At 43.0% G+C, this 15703-nt stretch overlaps 1 pseudogene; it reads right to left on the bottom strand.

Annotated features, from left to right (window-relative positions):
- Positions 1 to 14838: 14838 nt before the first annotated feature.
- Positions 14839 to 15486, bottom strand: LOC114626891 (annotated as a pseudogene).
- Positions 15487 to 15703: the final 217 nt, after the last annotated feature.

The raw sequence follows: 15703 nt of genomic DNA, 5'->3' as shown, positions 1-15703 counted from the left end.
CTGATAAAGAGAAAAGATTTATTTATTTGTTTATTTATTTAAGTATTTATTGATTTATTTATTTATTTTTAAGACAGGGTTTCTCTGTGTAGCCCTGTCTATCCTGGAACTCACACTGTAGACCAGGCTGGCCTTGAACTCAGTTATCTGCCTGCCTCTGCCTCTGGAGTGCTGGGATTAAAGGCATGAGAAAAGTTTAATTAGCTCAGTTATGGGGTCTACATCCAAGATCAAGTGGAGGAGGTATTCATTTGGCTTCTGGAGACGGCGGCACTCCTGTACTAAGATGAGAATACAAGTTTGCTCCTGAGACTGCTCATGTCTCAAACCAATACAGAGTGAGTCAAAGACATTTCAACTTCTGCTGTAAATTTTCTTCTATTAGCTACCTCTTACCTATCTATCCATCCATCCGTCTGTCTGTCTGTCTGTCCATCTATCTATTTTTTTTTTTTGAGATGAGGTCTCACCATGTAACCCTGGCTGTCCTAGACCTTACTATGTAGACCAAGCTGGCCTTGGATTCACAGAGATCTGCCCACCTCTGCCTCTGGGATTAAAGGCATGCACTACAACGGGCTTAATTTCTTTTTAAAAACAATATTAGTGCCAGGCAGTGGTGGCGCACGCCTTTAATCCCAGCACTTGGGAGGCAGAGGCAGGCAGATTTCTGAGTTCGAGGCCAGACTGGTCTACAGAATGAGTTCCAGGACAGCCAGGGCTACACAGAGAAACCCTGTCTCGAAAAACCAAAAAAAAAAAAAAAAAAAAAAATTAAAAAGTTGTATACTATATAACTGTGTGTGGACGTGTACTTTTTGATCTACTTCACTTTCTTTCATTCATTTTAACAAATACCACTTGAGTACCTACAATGGATCTGAAATCAGCGGGATTAATGCCCTGTTTTCTGGAGCTCATGATTTAGTGGCTGAGGTCAACTCTATCACAAACAATTCTTTAATTACCATCGTGTTAAATCACAGGAGAAAGGTATAGAATGCTAGGAGTCCAGAACAGGCTGAACCATAGTATGAAGGGAGGTTTTCCAAGAGGAAATATTTAGTCTAAGATTTGAAGAGTGGGTTTCGTCCGGGAGAACAAGGAACAGAATTTAGAAGGAAGAGCCTGGACCATTCTCCAGTGCATCTAAAGAGCATTCATCACAGATGAGAGTGCTCTAAGAGGGAGCTGGCAAGGAGGGAAAGCTGGCTCCTACACACAAAGACAAGAGGGGTTAGGGAGTGCTGAAGTGGTAAGGATAAAAATCAACTTCTGTTCTTTTAAATACTTACACTGATGGAATCATCAATATGTACTCCACTGGGAGCCAGGGATGTACACCAGATGGAAGAATGTTTGCCTGGGTTTGCTCTCCAGCACGACATCATACCAGGTATGGCGGTTCACACCTCTAGTTCCAGCACCCGGAAGGTGGGGGAAGGAGGGTCAGAAGCTTAGTCCTTAGGTTGTCCTCAGATACATAGTGAGTTTGAGGTCAACCTGTGCTACATGAGACCCTGCTTTGTTATACATACATATACATGTGTGCTTGTATGTAATACTCCCTTGTGTCTAGTCTTTGGCTAAATGCCCATGAGTGTCAGGCATATTTTTGTGTGCACAGAACTTTATCCCCCCTTTTATCTACTGAGCAGTTATTCAGTTCTATGAATATGCCACAAACTCTTCATTCTCTTAACAACCTTTTAGGTTAGTTTCACTTTCAGACATTATGAATAAACTTATGAGCATTCCTGTAAAACTCTTTTTGTGGACATACACGTCCAATTCTCTCAGATGAACACTTAAAAACAAAGTCCTTATAAGAGTTGCTTTGGCCAGGATGTGGTGGCGCACGCCTTTAATCCCAGCACTTGGGAGGCAGAGGCAGGTGGATTTCTGAGTTTGAGGCCAGCCTGGTCTACAGAGTGAGTTTCAGGACAGCCAGGGCTCCACAGAGAAACCCTGTCTCGAAAAAACCAAAAAAAAAAAAAAAAAAGAATATGGCTAATATTTATTAATATTATTATGCATCTCGTGTTTGTAGTGTGTGTGGGTAGAGGTAAGAGAACAACTTTGTGAGTTGACTCTCACTTTCCACCTTTCTATGGGTTTTAGTGCACAGACCTACTGTTTTAGTTAGGGTTTTACTGCTGTGAACAGATACCATGAACAAAGCAACTCTTTTTTTTTTTTTTTTTTGGTTTGGTTTTTGGAGACAGGGTTTCTCTGTGTAGCCCTGGCTGTCCTGGAACTCACTCTGTAGACCAGGCTAGCCTCGAACTCTCGAACTAAGAAATCAGCCTGCCTCTGCCTCCCAAGTGCTGGGATTAAAGGCGTGCGCCACCACATCCTGGCCAAAGCAACTCTTACAAGGACAATATTTAATTGGGAATGGCTCACAGGTCCAAGATTCAGTCCATTATCATCAAGTCCGGAGCATGGCAACATCCAGGCAGGCATGGCACAGGAGGAGCTGAGAGTTCTACATCTTCATCTAAAGGCTGCTAGCAGAATACTGAGTTCCAGGCAGCTAGGATGAGAGTCTTAAAGCCCACACACAGCGACACACTTACTCCAACAGAGCCACACCTTCTAATAGTGCCATTCCCTGGATTGAGCATATACAAACCATACCTACATGCAGGCAAAATATCCATATGCATAAAATAAGAATAAAATAAGTATTGCTTTTTGTGCTTGTACTGTACCTGGAGGGAGAAAGCACAGCTTCTGCATGTGGCTCTACACTAGCAAGTTCACCAGTCTGTAAGTGCATCATTGCTGCCAAGGACCACAGATCCATCTAGAATGTGACTGATGTTGATAGTCAGTAGGTTTAAAAGCTAGTAAAACCGGTGCTATCAGCGGGACCAAACTGAGACTCTGGTCTTTCTGATATCTTCCCCCACCCCGTCTCTGTTTTTCAGCTATTATGAAGTGAATGGCCTTGCCATTTCATATGCTCCTTGCTGTGACAGATGGCCTGGCTTAAAAGAAATAACCACGTGACCATGGGCTGAAGCCTGTGAAGCCATAAGCCCAAGTAGCCCTTTCCTTCTTAGAAATTCATTTGTGTTGCCCTGTTGTGTGTGTGTTCTTTCTTTCTTTTGTTTTGACTGTTTTTGTTTGTTTTGATAGAGAGTCTCACTGTGTAGTCCAGGCTGGCACACATTCATAATCTCCCAGTCACAGCTCCCAAGTGCTAAGATTGCAAGCGTGTACCATCAAGCTGGACTCTAACAAGCTGATTATTTCAGAAACTTGTTACAATTAAGAAAAGATGATGTACTAGGTCTTGGCTTACCAAGAAAATACCTGCATAGTTTTTTTTTTTTTAACAATACAGATCTCATATTTTCACCATTTAAAATCACATTCTCTGGAGATGGGGCCCATAAAATGTATCTCTGAGAAGCACTATTAATATACATATATATTTTTTAACCCTGGCTGGCAAGATGATGACGTGAGTTTGATCCCTGAGCCCCAGGTGGTGGACAGGGAGCATTAACTCCTGAAGGGTCTTCTGACCTCCACATGCCATTCCCCGAATACAGAGATCTTTAATAAATTAAAAATGAGAACATTAAAAATAATATCATATCGCTGGGCAATGGTGGCGCACACCTTTAATCCCAGCACTTGGGAGGCAGAGACAGGTGGATTTCTGAGTTCAAGGCCAGCCTGGTCTACAGAGTGAGTTCCAGGACAGTTAAGGCTACACAGAGAAACCTTGTCTCAAAAAAAAAAAAAAACAAAAAAACCCCCAAAAAACCAAAAAAAAACCAAAACCTATCATATCAATCTACCTTCAGGCCCCAGGGAATTATTTAGGAATGTATAGATTGAATTTTCTAAGAGACTATCTCAAATGTTGGATTTTGGGGGAGGGGATACTGTGATAAATACATAATATTTCTCTGTATATCCATGGCTGTTCTGGAACTCACTCTGTAGACCATGCTGGCCTGGAGCTCACAGAGACCTATCTGCCTCTGCCTTCTGAGTGCTGAGATTAAAGTTGTGCACCACTACCACTCAGGAAATGTTGAATTTTAATAACTCACATCAGTGGAGAATGTTGCACTAGAAAGTAATTGACCGACAATCTTACAACCATTCACTCCTGGAAACTTGGAGATAAAGGAGTCGGCTTATTTTATTGGGTTTCAGTTTTCTCTGCTGTAACATCAGAGCCCCTTTCAGCTGTAAAAGTAATCAATAATTTTGAATACTTCAAACCTTTTTGTAAGCATGTGTGTGTGCATGTGTGCCTGTGTGCATGGATGTATATGTGTGTGAGTGTACATGCAGAAGCCAGAAGTTAACATAAGAGATCTTATCTTCCTCAATTGATTCGCTTTGATATTTTTCTTTTCTTTTTTTTTAAGGACTTATTTTTCTAATTTTATGAATGCCTTACCTGCACTTATGTAAGTGTACCATGTGCATACTGTGGTGTTTTGAATGTTTGGCCTAGGGAGAGTCACTATTCGGAGGTGTTGCCTTGTTGAAGTAGGTGTGGCCTTGTTGGAGATAGGGTGTCACTGAGGGCTTGGGCAATTCGATTCTCCTCCTAGCTACTTAGGAACCAGTCTTCTCCTATTTGCATTCAGAACAAAATGTAGACCTCTCAGCTCTTCCCACATCATGCCTGTCTGGACCCTGCCTGGTTCATCCCTTGGTAATAATGGACTGAACCTTTGAACCTCTTATAAATGTTGTTCTTTTTTTTTTAAAGATTTATTTATTCATTTTATGTATTGAGTACACTGTCACTCTCTTCAGACACAAACTAGAAGAGTACATCTGATTCCATTACAGATGGTTGTGAGCCACCATGTGGTTGCTGGGAATTGAACTCAGGACCTCTGAAAGAGCAGTCAGTGCTCTTAACCACTGAGCCATCTCTCCAGCCCCATAAATGTTGTTCTTAATAAGAGTTGCCTTGGTCATGGTGTCTGTTCACAGCAGTAAAATCCTAACTAAGAATTTGGTACCAGGGACTGGGTTACTGCTGTGATAGGTCTGATATGTTTTTGTTTGGAGGAATGTGGATTTGGGGTCTTTGGAAAGCAGTGGAATGCTTTAAGTGGGAATATGGAAGTCACTGGTGCTGAGGGCTATCTGAACTGTGCAGACCTGGGCTAAGAGGTTTCAGTGGAGAATAATTTCAGAATGTGGTCTAGAGACTGTTTTTGTGATATTTTGGTGAAGAATGTTGCTGCCTTTTGCCTTTGTCTGAAGAGTCTACCTGAGGCTAAGGTAAAGATTGCATTGACAAAGGAAGTCTCAAAAAAGCCCAACAGGGACTTTGTTCTTTGGTTTAGTCTCACGAAGAGCATTCAGATCAAGCATAGTAAGCTTAAAGAGAAAGAAGTACAAAATGTGTGGTTCAAGTAATAATATAGAGGCCCCAGAAAGTGAAATGGAGCTGAATCCTGTATTCAAAAGGAAATGGTGATCTCAGGGCAAGATCCCACCCAGCTAAGCTTATTGTTTGTGTTTGCAGTCGAACAAGAAATTTAGTCTGAATAAACTACACTCCAGAAATGGAAGGCACACTTGTGATCCAGATCCTGAGATTGGAAGACACAGGCTTTTGATCTGGATCTTGAGGAATAGTGGCCATGGAAATCGTAGGACTAGGAGCCAAGCCTGGTGGTACACACCTTCAATCCCAGAAGACAAAGGGAAGCAGATCTCTAAGTTCAAGGCCAGCCTGGGACAAAAAAAAAAAGTTCTAGGTGAAGAAAAGCTTAAGTCCAGACATGGTGGTACACACCTTTGATCCCAACATTCAGGAGACAGAGCCCTGCAGATCTCTGAGGTCAGGGTCAATCTATTTGAAGAGTAGATTGTTTTAAGACAGCCAAGCTTAGGTGGTGAGGGAGGTGGAAAACAGAAAGCTGGTACCAGAACAAGGGGGGCCATGTTCCAGCCCCAGCAAGCAGCAGAACTCAGGTGCTTTGGCCATGTGGCTCTAGCTTTAGTGTCAAGAATGGAAGGAAGAGCTAGCTAGAGTTAAGAAATTAGTGGTGAATAAGAAGAGACCAGCATCACTGAGCTGAAATCTTCTAGGAAGCTAAAAGGAGCTGTGTTCTAGAGATAGCCAAGGTCATACCTTGTGCTACAGCTGGACTCAGTAATGTGTAAGAATCACCTAGGTGGCCGGGCAGTGGTGGCACACACCTTTAATCCCAGCACTTGGGAGAATGTGGTTTGAATATGTTTGCCCTAGAGAATAGCACTATTAGGAGGTGTTGCTTTGTTGGAGGAAGTGTGTCATTGTGGACATGGGCACACACCTCCTCCTAGCCACTTGGGAGCTAGTCTTTTTCTGTTTGCCTTCAGAACAAAATGTAGAACTCTCAGCTCTTCTCACATTGTGCCTGCCTGGGTTCTGCCATGCTGCAGGACTGAACCTCTGAACATGTAAGCCGCCCCAATTAAGTGTTTTCTTTTATAAATGTTGCCTTGGTCATGGTGTCTGTTTACAGCGGTAAAATCCTAACTAAGACACATACCATGCCTGCAGAAGCCAGAAGAGGAAGTTGAATCCCCTGGAACTGGAGTTACAGACAGTTGAAAACCTCAGCAGACGCTGGGAACCAAACTGGGGGCCTTTGCATGACCACCAACTGCTTTTAACGACGGAGTCATCTTGTCAGCCCCGCTCACCTTAGTTTTGAAATAAGGTCTCTCGCTGTACTCAAAATTCTGAGATTGCTCTAGACTGGCTAACATCTCTCTCTGCCTTTCTAGCACCGGGGTTACAGTTGAGTTACCACACCTGGCATCATCTTACATGGTGCTCTCGCTTGCGTGGCAAACACTTTACCAGCCGAGCTGTCTCTCCTCCCTAGTGTCTCAATTCCTTACTATTTCAGCCTACTCTTTAGAGTTCAGCTCCCCGCCCCCCCCCCACAGTTGCCCTAGGCAAGGCAAATAAGAGTAAGCTCATCTCACCCACCCCCACCCCCACCCCCTCGATCTTAAAACTTGCGCTTCAACTAAACCTCTAAGGTCCACAATTCCTCTCTATCCCCAAATCTACAGAAATGCTTGTTTAAGGTTTTCCGGAGTCCAGTTTCTTGCTACTGTCTGGCTCTGACTCAACCTCGACCATCCCGTGCACTTTCTTTTCTGCCTCAAAACTTCAATTAAGCTTCTTTGACCTCGCCGGGCAGTGGTGGCACACGCCTTTAATCCCAACACTTGGGAGGCAGAGGCAGGCGGATTTCTGAGTTCGAGGCCAGCCTGGTCTACAGAGTGAGTTCCAGGACAGCCAGGACTACACAGAGAAACCCTGTCTCGAAAAAAACAAAAACAAAGCTTCTTTGATCTCTTCTTCTAGTGACATTTCTGCCCATCATGTTACCATTTTAAAGTCTGTTTACTCTGGATAATAAGTAGCTAATGCTTATTGAATGTTTTCTATGTGTGCCAAGCACTGTGTTGAATATTTTACAGATAACATTGCGTAGGATTTTTACCCACACCTACACATTAAGTGCTATTAGCTTCTCTGCCTTACAAATGAAGCCAAGACAGAAAGATGACATACTTACTGGTGGCTCTGGATTTGAAACCAAGCACATAGACTTTAGGGCCTCTACCCTGTTGCCTCAGTAAAAGCAAGATGAAAGAAGCAAATACCAGATTAAGATGAAGGATGCCCTTATGCATGCTGGGTAAGCACACTACAACTGCCTGTGATACAGTAGACTTTCAAAGTTTATATATATCAACATATCAACTAAGTATATTAGTCAGTCTTGGTTGACTGGATCTGGAATTAACTAAAAGACAAATTGTTGGGCACTCCTGTTAGGGAGTTTTCCGGTCAGCCTATTTGAAATGAGAAGAGCCGCATTAAATGTATACAGCACTTTCTGATGATAACCCAGTTAAACAATTATCATCATCATCATTACTGTTGTTATTATGTATGTATGACAAGATCACTATGTAGTCCAGGCTTGCCTTCAACTTGTATTTATCCTTCTTCCTCAGCTTCCTGAGTGCTGGGACCATAAACATCAGTGATCACCTCAGCCCAGTCGGTGTAGTTGTGCCCAATATAGCCAAGTATTGCTCTTTGTAGATATGTATTTTCCACAGCAGTAATTTGTTCTCACAGACTTGCAGCACAGGGACTGGAGAAATGGCTCAGTGTTAAAGAGTCCTTCTGTGCAAGCATGAGGATTTGAGGTGAGATCCCTAGCACCCAAATAAAATCCAGGTGGGAGGGTACATGGCTGTAACCCCATCAGCTCTGGGAAAGGAGAGAAAGAATTATTCGGGTTTGCGTCTAGTTAATTCACAGAGTTCTGGTCCAGTGAGAGACTCTGTCTCAAAAACTAAACAAATACAACTCTGGTGGTGAATGATAAAGAAGCTCTTTGAATTGATTTCTGGCCTCCACTCCGTACTGCATTCATACCCACATGCACACGCCTTCTACATGCACACCCAAAGAAAAAGGAAAGACAAGTCAGTCTAGGCTGTTAATATTTTCTCTTTTCTGATCACCTTCTCATTACTTGAGCTCATGTGTCTTGGTGTTTATCAAGCCTAGTTCCCTTTTTAAATGAAAGCAGAATTAGGCCTTAAATAGCCTCACACCCAAACTCTTATTCCTTAAGCTGCAATCTGTTGGGAGAACTAGAAAGGAGAGAGAGAGAGAGAGAGAGAGAGAGAGAGAGAGAGAGAGAGAGAGCAGATGGGGTTAACCCTAAAGCCTTTTGGCTTCAGGCACAGCTGCAGAAGCCCAAACCAAGTCCTTCAGTCCCTCTGCAACTGTCTACGCTCCAGGAATTCAAGTGCATTTGCTTGTTATCTTTCTCTTTCTTGGGAAACCTTTCAACTGTCATTACAATCATTTTGACGTTTTGTGTTCTGCCTCTGATTTTGCCTAGGAGTAATAAAGTGGGGGAATTTAATATTTAAAATGAACAAGTGTAAACCAGGCAGTGGTGGCACATGCTTAAACTCTCAGCCTTAGGGAGGCAGAGGCAGGCAGATCTCTCATTTTGAAGCCAGTCTGGTTTACAGAGTGAGTTCCAAGACAGCTACAGCTATACAGAGATATCTTGTCTTGAAAAAACCGAGAGCCACATGTGAGGGGTGGGGGTGCTGCTTCCGAAACCCCAAATATCAGAGAAATATCAGAAAGACTTAGGCTCTGGCCAGCATCCAAAGGAAAGAGACCGAAAAGGAAAAATAACGTTTTCCTGAAAGGAGGATGGATCTAGCAGTGTCCAATCATGGCTCCTTAGCTGAGGCTCAAAGTCCACACATTTTAGGACTTGTAAACTAGCATGGATAAGACTTAAATATCCCCTAGTGTGTTTGCTTTCTACCTGTGTAAGTGAACATATATGCTGTGGCACTGTCCTCCAGCATGGATTGTGACTGTTTTTTATTTTCAGTTTAGCCATATATCTTGACTTTTTCCCGATGAATTTACAGATTACAACACCATTTTTTTTTTTTTTTGGTTTTTTTTGAGACAGGATTTCTCTGTGTAGCCCTGGCTGTCCTGGATCTCACTCTGTAGACCAGGCTGGCCTCGAACTCAGAAATCCGCCTGCCTCTGCCTCCCAAGTGCTGGGATTAAAGGCGTGCGACACCACTGCCCGGCACAACACCATTTTAAATGATGACTTTAAATGTTTTTCTAATTTGTTAAGGCAATTCAATTCATTCCCTGAATTTTTCCACAGCTGAATTTCAAAGCAAATTTCTTTAGATCAAATTACTAAGGTGACTGTGTCCAGATGAATAGGCATGCTAATAAAGCTTGTTTTTCTCTTAGTCTACAACATGCTTTCTAGAAAAGCTGCTCCAAAATTTGTCTCAGCAAATATATATTCTGTAAGTACCAACCAGGAGACTGGTGACCCTGCCTAGCTTTTGGGATCAGACGCGGCCAGGTGTGTATGATCACAGACTTGGCAAGGAGTTGCCTTATCCCTGTTAGTCTGTCTGATTATTTTTTAAAATTACGACTCAGCATTAGTACTTCATAAATATTTTTTTTGAACAGTGTGTCTCTGTGTAGCCCTGGCTGTCCTGGAACTCACTTTGTAGACCAGGCTGGCCTCAAACGCAGAAGTCCACCTGCCTCTGCCTCCCAAGTGCTGGGACTAAAGGTGTTTGCCATCACCATCCAGTGAAAAATGTTTGACTAGGTTAAAATAGAGCTTATTTTTCTTTTTAAACTACAGTTATTTGCCAGGTATAGTGGTCCATGCCTGTGATCCCAGAGAAGGAAGAGGCAGGCAGATCTCTCTGAATTTGGGGCCAGTCTGGTCTATGTAGTAAATTCATGACAGCCAGGACTACACAGAACAAACAAAACAAAAACAAAAAAAAAACAAAACTAACTAAAAACCAACAATAACAACAATAAGGTTGATTTGTTTTCTTGTCATTTTCTTGTCCATTTGGAGTTCAGTTTACATACAACTTTCAAGCACATTAACATGTATAAATGTGTTTCTTTTACACTCATATAAAACTTTTACACATCAGAGACAATGAACAGTGTTTTATTTCCCCTGATTTGTCTCTATCTTTTATTTATGGTTTTGTTTTTACACATGAAATCTCTCAAGTGTGTAATCACACACATTGATACTCTGTTTGTAGACACTGCCCTTAGCGTTGTTCTTCAATGGGCTCTGGCTACCTCTGGTTGTCTAATGTTCACCAAGCTCTATTAATTCTATATTTTCTTTACTTTTTACAAGATTCTAAACTGATACAATAAATGGAGAAACCAACCTTCCTGCTAATTATGGTATGCCTTCTAAGTATCAGACCCAGTACTACCTAGTCTACAGTAACGAATGCAGCAGCTGGGCCTTCTTTCCTTTCGTTTCACACCAGACTTAAGAGGAAAGATACTCCACGGGGCAAATTTATTGAATCCTAAGAAGCACTAAGTTCTTATGGCAGTGTATAGTCGACACTATTTGCTCTGATGACCCTTGTTATTCACAAGGCAAGATGACCCTTGTCATTCACAAGGCAAGATATTTGTTGAAGGTGAATTAAAGTGAATAATTACAGGGGCTGAGGATGTAATGTCATTGGTAAAGTTCCTGCCTAGCATGGATTTGATCCCTGAGTTTGATTCCCAGTGCTACATGACTGGCTGTGGTGGCACGTGTCTGTAACCTCAGCCTCTAGGAGATGCAAGCAAGAGGATTGCAAATGTAAATTCGAGGTCGATGAGCAGTGGTGGCGCACGCCTTTAATCCCATCACTTGGGAGGCAGAGGCAGGTGGATTTCTGAGTTCGAGGCCAGCCTGGTCTACAGAGTGAGTTCCAGGACAGCCAGGGCTATACAGAGAAACCCTGTCTCAAAAAACAAACAAACAAAGAATTCGAGGTCAACTTTGCCTTTATGGAACGTTTCAGGCCAGCCTTGTCTAGCTGAGATTTTGTTTCAAAAGTAAACAAAAATAAGAAGTACTTATCATTTCAGTATCTATCTGTAAAAAAAAAAAAAACTGATTGTTTCTTAGCCAGGTTGCCTATCTCAGTATTCAGTACAAGAGTCCAAATAAAGTATCGGCCAAGGCTGGATCCCCCACCTGTATGCCTGACTACAGAAAGGTCTGGTCCCATGTTTGCTCACATAGCTATTGGCAGGATTTAGTTCCACAGGCGGCCAAGTCTTGAGCTTTTCTGGGCCGTTCAGTCTCTCATAGTGTTTATTGGCTAAAAGTCTCCTTCAGAGCCTTGGCATGCTGTAAATCTATCTTTTATCCTCCTGTATTAATTTTCATCTCAGAGACTTACTACCTCAGCCTGTTAACCTCGGTTTCCTACAATGGACGCTTGTAGCCATCATACAAGCTTATCTAGGCCTAGACTATGTTTAGCCTCTGAGACTTACTGCTGAATAAGCTCACCCTTTCTAGTTCTGAGCTCTGGATGTCTGGTTCAACTCAGCTCTTCCGGCTCAAACTCCTCTCCAAGCTGACGGATTCAATCTGGAGTCTCTTGGCTTCTCATACTAACTCTGACAATCAGTTCTAATCTTCTGGCTCCTTCTCATTCTCTGGCTTGTTCTGTCTTCACCTTTATCCAGCTTGTTCTCTCCCCAACCTGTGTCTGTAAAACTCTCCAGTTAAAACTGCTTCCCACCCCCTCTCTTCCTTTCTCTTCCTCTCTTTCCCCTCTCCCCTTCCTTTCTTCTCACACCTCTCTCCCCCACCTTCTCCCTCTTCCCCATCTCTCTTCTCCCTCTATCTCTCTCCCTCTCCCCATGCACCCCCTTTCTCCCCTCTCTCCTCTATGTCCTTAAGAGGCCTCTCTTTTCTCTCTTTTCTCCTGAGAATTGAGCATATCTCATTCTGTCAAATCTTTCTCTGTCTGCCACTCAATTAGACATCACTTTCAAACATGGGTGCTTCTTTCTAAAGGTGTGTACTAAGTGCAAATCTGTATCCCAGCCAGAGGGATTAAAGGTGTGTGCTAAGGCAGAGCCACACCACAAGTAGAAACAGCTTTTTTTTTCCAGTAAATAACACAATCTTGTTAACAATGTGATCAAATATCCTGCAATAACATATAGATCAGTAGAATTCATTTTTGTTTTGGGGCAAGTTTTGATAAACTGATTTATAAGGACCATCTTTGTGAAGTAAACATTTGGCACCAGTATCCATATTCTTAATCCTATATTTAAGACTAAAATGAATGTGTTCACACTGAAAATCCTAATTTGAATTCATTCCTAGCCTACATTTTTGTTTTTTTTTTTTGGTTTTTCGAGACAGGGTTTCTCTGTGTAGCCCTGGCTGTCCTGGAACTCACTCTGTAGGCCAGGCTGGCCTCGAACTCAGAAATCCACCTGCCTCTGCCTCCCAAGTGCTGGGATTAAAGGCATGTGCCACCACTGCCCGGCATTCCTAGCCTATATAAGGATAATATATGAGTGAATTAAGCGTTCACAAAGCATTTCACACTTTGTAGGACAAGCATAGTTTTTTATGGGACAGAGATGAACAGTTGAAGATGAAGCCAAGCACAATGGCATACATAATCCTATATATTCCCAGCACTGAGGAAACCAAGCTAGGCAGATCTTGAATTCAAGGCCAGCCTGAGATATATAGACATGTTTCAAAAGACCTGACAAACAAGAGAGCTTTAGATAGAACAGACTGAAGTTGAAATGCATAAACTTTAACAGGTAGATGGTGGCACACATCGTTAGTCCCTGCACTCAGGAGGCAAAGACAGGTGGATCTCTGAGTTCAAGGCCAGCCTGGTCTACAGAATGATTTCCAGGTCAGCCAAGGCTACTCAGAGGAGCCCTGTCTCAGAAAGGAACCAAATAAATAAATAAATAAATAAATAAATTATAAACTTGAGTCTCCTTTCCTTCCCACTGTGTAAACTCTACTGTGAATGTGCTCCCCTGGGCTTGTACAATCTGGCATCCCTGAATTCAGCCATGCAAGTATGTGCTTATACATTTATCTGATTCTTTAAATCTGATGCTGACGGTGTTATAGATTTTACTTGAGTTCAGGAAATTTAATTTCCAAATTATGTCTACTATTTGGTTAGCTATTTACTACAACACAGAAGCTAGGATCAGATTGCCAATATTACACTATGAGAGAGCGCGCACTATGAAAGTCACAATTTCTAGTTCAGTGCATCCATTTCAACACAGAAACTGTTGTCTCCCTCCACAGGGCCGAGTCTTAGTCCATGTTGTGCATGAAGAACGTTACACTTCTTATACATAAAGCACATATAATATGCCTATGTGACAGAAATAGTCACACAATATATTTATGGTTTTAAATTTCACCAGACCATGGTCACAAAGGCAGCCCTGGTTAGTGTGTCATGAAATAAACTGAACAGACATGAATATAAGAGAGACGTTTGAAGTTAGACAATTCTAGGGAGGTGAGTGGTGTCTGGTGTATATGTGTGAAATGCCTAAGAACAAATTTGCTTAATAATAAAAAATAACCAGAAGGAAGATGGGTAGAATAAAGTCTAAAATATGAGACTGTCGTCCATTGCTAGAGCAGTTGCGAAGCATGTGTGAGGCTCTGCAAGTTCTGGATGTGTAATCAAAACAGCAAAGCAGGCAACCTGTCACAGTCTCCTCTTCAAAAACCCCAGCAAAATATAACATCATCAGGTGAAAAAGACATTGTCAGAGTATAAAGCAGACTGGAGACAGGGATCGGAGTTCGAATTTTCAGCTGTATTAGCGGACTTTGGCAAAGTTACACAAAGAAGGGAATAAAAAATAGGAGGAAAAGGAATATGGGAGGTACAGAGTCGTGCTGAGGGCCTTTCTAGTAGTTTATTTATTTAGGTTTCCTTGAGACAGGGTCTCACTATGTAACTCTGGCTGTCCACTATGTAGACCAGGCTGGCCTCAGACTCAAAGATCTGCCTACCTCTGCCTCCTGAGTGCTGGGATTATAGGCATACACCACCATGGCCTTTATTAGTCTTACATAGACCAGAATTTTGATTGGCAGGTCTCCAGACAGGCTACAGCTTAAATATCCCATACTCTTTTTTAAAAAGATGTATTTTTATGTGTATGGGTGTTTTGCTTACCTGAATGAATGTTTGTGCATCATACAGGTGAAGCATCTGAAAAGACAGAAGACAGCACGGGGTTTCCTAGGACCGGAGATACAGACGGTTTTGTGTGTGCGTAACTTCAACGAGAACGGACTCCCAGAGGCGCATACTTTTTTTTCCACAAACATTTATTGAGTGCCTGCCATGTGCCAGGCACTGTTTACCTCCTCCCCTCCCCCCATGAGAAAACAAAACGAAAAAAAAAAAACAGGACAGAGGCAGCAGAAAGAAATGGGAGGACAAAGTGCAGTTGGAGAATGCTGAGATGACTGAGGTGATGCAGGGCTCTCTGCCTTAGGTCTCTTCTGCCTCCTCTCCGAAATCCTCTTCCTCTCCTGCAGTGGCATTCTGGTACTGCTGATACTCAGAGACGAGGCCATTCATGTTGCTCTCAGCTCCGGTGAACTCCATCGCGTCCATTCCCTCACCCGTGTTCCAGTGGAGGAAAGCCTTCCGCCAGAACATCGCTCCGAGATGCGCTTGAAGAGCTCCTGCATGGCTGTGCTCTTTCCAATGAAGGTGACTGCCGTCTTGAGGCCATGTGTGGTGAGAAGTCACAGACCGCGGTCTTGACATTGCTGGGGATCCATTCCACAAAGTAGCTGCTATTCTTATTCTGCACCTTGAGCATTTGCTCATCTACCTCCTTCGTGGACATCCGTCCACGGAAGACAGCCACGACTGTGAGGTACCTACCAGCCGTGGCGCAGGTCACGGGTCACAGGCGGCCATCACGTTCTTGGCGTCCAAGACTTGCTGGGTAAGCTCAGGCACAGCGACGGTCCGGTACTGCTGGCTTCCACGGCTGGTGAGAGGGTCAGCTGAAAGCCTTGCAGGCAGTCACAGCTCTCTGCCTCCTTCCGCACCACATCCAAGACCGAGTCAACCAGCTCAGCTCCCTCTGTGGAGTGGCCCTTAGCCCAGTTGTTAACTGCCCCAGACTGACCAAAAACAAAGTTGTCTGCTTTGAAGATCTGGCCAAAAGTTCCTTAGCAAACTGAGTCCATCGTTCCGGGTTCTAGATCCACTAAGCTAGCTTGAGGGACATACTTGC

Source organism: Grammomys surdaster, unplaced genomic scaffold (assembly GCF_004785775.1).
Source record: "Grammomys surdaster isolate TR1022 unplaced genomic scaffold, NIH_TR_1.0 241, whole genome shotgun sequence".
NCBI lineage: Eukaryota > Metazoa > Chordata > Mammalia > Rodentia > Muridae > Grammomys > Grammomys surdaster.
The sequence above is the reverse complement of the archived record's forward strand: the minus strand, read 5'-3'. Positions and strand labels throughout refer to the sequence as shown.